The sequence below is a fragment of the Frankliniella occidentalis genome, unplaced genomic scaffold, assembly GCF_000697945.3.
Source record: "Frankliniella occidentalis isolate FOCC.00 unplaced genomic scaffold, Focc_3.1 Scaffold27, whole genome shotgun sequence".
Taxonomy (NCBI): Eukaryota; Metazoa; Arthropoda; class Insecta; order Thysanoptera; family Thripidae; genus Frankliniella; species Frankliniella occidentalis.
In genome coordinates this window covers 1,501,126-1,504,259 of record NW_026267157.1, presented here as the reverse complement: position 1 = coordinate 1,504,259, position 3,134 = coordinate 1,501,126, and the positions used below count along the sequence as shown (strand labels likewise).

Here is a 3,134-nt window from a genome sequence, read left to right as displayed (position 1 = left end):
GGGGGGATGGGGTGAGGGCGAGGGCGGGGCGAGGGAGGTCAAGCCACTGAATACGCCATTTGCCCTGAAGGAGCAGCAGCAGCGCAGAGAGGCTAGGGGAGCAGGCGGGTGGAATCACGTCCCGTAGTCCTCCCCCCTTCCTCACCGTGTCGTGTCCCCGTCGCACCCTGTGCCTCTTGTCCCCACTCCCTCACCACCCCGCCGGGGGTGCAAACTATGATTCAACTCGGACCCAACTTTAACTCTGTGCCCCTCCCCCGCCTTCTCTTTCTCGCACTGACGGCGCATTCTTACACGTTCCCTTTCTCCTCTTGCTCTGTTTGCAGTGTGCTCGCCTCCGTGACGTCTGGCGTGTGATTCCTCATCGTCGCAGTGACTGCGCTTCCCATCCTGGTCGGGACCGGCGAGCAGCACGGTATGTCATACGGGACATGTGTACCGTACTCTCACACACACGCACACACACTCACACTGCATCGTGCATCGGGCATAACATTTCCAAGAAGTTTAAAATTGCCTGTTTTTTGTTTTGTTTTTAGAAAATAATGTTTACAAAATATTATGTTTGTTTTTTTTAAGTTTTGCTAAAGTTTTATGTACAGAGTTTTAAATTTGGACGGGGTGTTGTTAATTTTCTTTTTTTTAGATTTTCGTTTTTAAATCACAATGGAAAAAAATGTGAACGTGTTTGCAATAATTACGACAAACTCTCACAAACCGCACAAACCGGATTGGATTCACTCACAGAGGTGCACCCCATATGTCTGACTACTGCAGACTTTGCAGATTTGTGCGCACTTACGCTAAAGGGGTGTGGTTTTTCCTCGAAACTTCGCCCACTGGTGCCCTCGAGCAAGCGAATAATAAAAATCTCACACACCTTACAGAGAGAGCGACATTCATACACTTTTGGGTTCCCCCAGTGCAAACTGCCCCCGCGAATGGACCGAGGCTGACCCCGCGGGGGGTTGTGGGGGGGGGGGGCAACGCTGGACACACGACGGGGCCGTCACAGGACAAGAAATCGTATAAATACTTGAAAGGGGATGGAAGTGGAGGGGTGGGGAGGGGACTCCCAGGCCCTATAGGAGCCCGCCGGGGCCATAGTGCAGGACCACGGCCCTCGTTACTGAATTATCTAGGAACGGCCCTCTGCTCACACACACACACACGTTCGCCTGTCTCGTCTCCTTCTGTTATTGTAACACTGGGATGGGGCGAGCAAATAAGACCTCTCGCTCAGTCTCCTTATACGTATCAACGCAAACTCTTCCCCGCTTCCCATTTCCCCGCGTGTGTTTGTGTGTGTGTGCGCGCGCGTGCGCGTGGCCCGCGTTCACTGTAACACGTTTTCGTGACTTTACGAAAAAAGATGTTACGAAATGCTTAGTAAAAAATATTTTACAAAAATATTTCGCAAGTGTCAATTGTTTACGAAGCATTAAAGTTAAAAATATACCTCGTATGCAAATTATTTGGGGTAAGAAGTAGTCATAAAGTCGGCATAATGTAACAAATTTCATACGCCTAGTGAGAGCTTTGGATTTTACGACGGCAAATTCGTAAAATGGCGATGCCTTGTAACTGTTTTAAAAACAAAGTTTACGTAATGTATAGAAAATTAACCGAGAAAATTTCGTATCAAATCACCATGATTATCATTTTTACAGTGTACAATTCCCCGCCCTCCCTCCCCAAATAACCGCACATCAGCGGGCCATGCGTTACAGCGGCGCAGAAATGCATTATTGATTGCTCATTATATGAGAATAATTCGAGTGTCCGCGCGCCGTTTTGCGCGTTTTGGGCGTGAATATTTTCGCGCGCTTGCTAACACAATTGCCGTGCTCGTTACGTTTCGTAGGAGGGGGGGAGGGAGGGGGGAGAGTTGTGGCAAGGCATATGGTGGCGTGGCAATATGGCTTTATAGAGGGGAAGAATAGGGATAAAAAAAAAACAAGGGGAAAAAAACGTCAAAGGAAGACGTCGCTTTAAGTTGCCAAATTCAAAGGGTACAACTGCGCGATCGTTTCCGTTTTTGTCATCTACACTGATAAATAAATTGCTGAAACTTTCAATAACACGCGTTCAAGTGTGCAACCCCCAGTCAGATACTGGCAAGTAGTGTTGTACACTGAAAAGTGTCCGTCGACTTTTGGTTTCACTCGTGTGGTTCACGAACACTTCGTCTTAGGGTGAACGGGTCTACACTCACTGCCGAGCTATTTAGTGGCCTCTCTTTCCTTCTCAACTCAGAATTCACATTACAGTTCATTAAGTACTGTTTGGTTTATTTTCCATTTTGGCAAGTGTGGAAAATATGCCACAACAGAAAAAGCCCGCTTTACCTGCACGCCGTGTAAGTTCGGCGATGCTGACACCGAAGAGGGGTTACACTAAAGTTGACACTGCACTACGTGTACGTCTTAGCGATCGTCCATCGAGTACGTCCGTTTTTGTCATGTTCACTCGGTAAACTGCTGGCGCTCAGCGCCTGCGAGACTCAGGGTAGGCCACCCCGCTGTACACGCATGCGCTGCAGGCGAGATGTTGCCTACCTGCCAGGCGCTATGAGAGTTGACATCGCCTCAACTTGGCAAATTCGTAACACTGAATGACGGACGCACTTTCTGGAAGGTCTTACGACCGAAATGGTAACAATTCGTATTAAAGAGCTAGTTTGGAATCCTTGGCACAGCATTAATTTCGTGTTCAATGTCGTTTTCTTTTTGACGCCCAAGTCGTTTCTGTCGTAAATTTTCGGGCGGAACAAAATTTACGTTATTCCGAAATCATATACTGTATTCCGTTCAAAAAAAGTTGTATTTGCCGAGATATTTCTCTCACTTTGAGGTTGGACGGGTGGTGGCCGTTGGTGCCGAGGTTTCGACATAACGAGGGGAAGTGTCGTCCTGCCACAGACGCCAGGTGAATGTAAATTGCCCCCATCCCTCTCTCTCCGCACTCTGCGAAAAATGACAATGATGATGCAGAAGTGGACGAATGAAATTCATACATGCGTAATACACCTGCCTTCTCGATTCAATGCTAATGAATGACAATTACTTTCCGAGTGTGGCGAATAGGTGTGTGTGTGTGAGTGTGTGTGTGTGTGTGTCACCTGTGGTGGTGGG

General features: G+C 48.0%; 1 protein-coding gene across 3 annotated transcripts in view; it reads right to left on the bottom strand.

Annotated features, from left to right (window-relative positions):
- LOC113215029 (acetylcholine receptor subunit alpha-like) overlaps positions 1–3,134 on the bottom strand; it is a 202,496-nt gene that overhangs the window by 188,402 nt on the left and 10,960 nt on the right. The gene's annotated exons all lie outside the window — the stretch shown is intronic.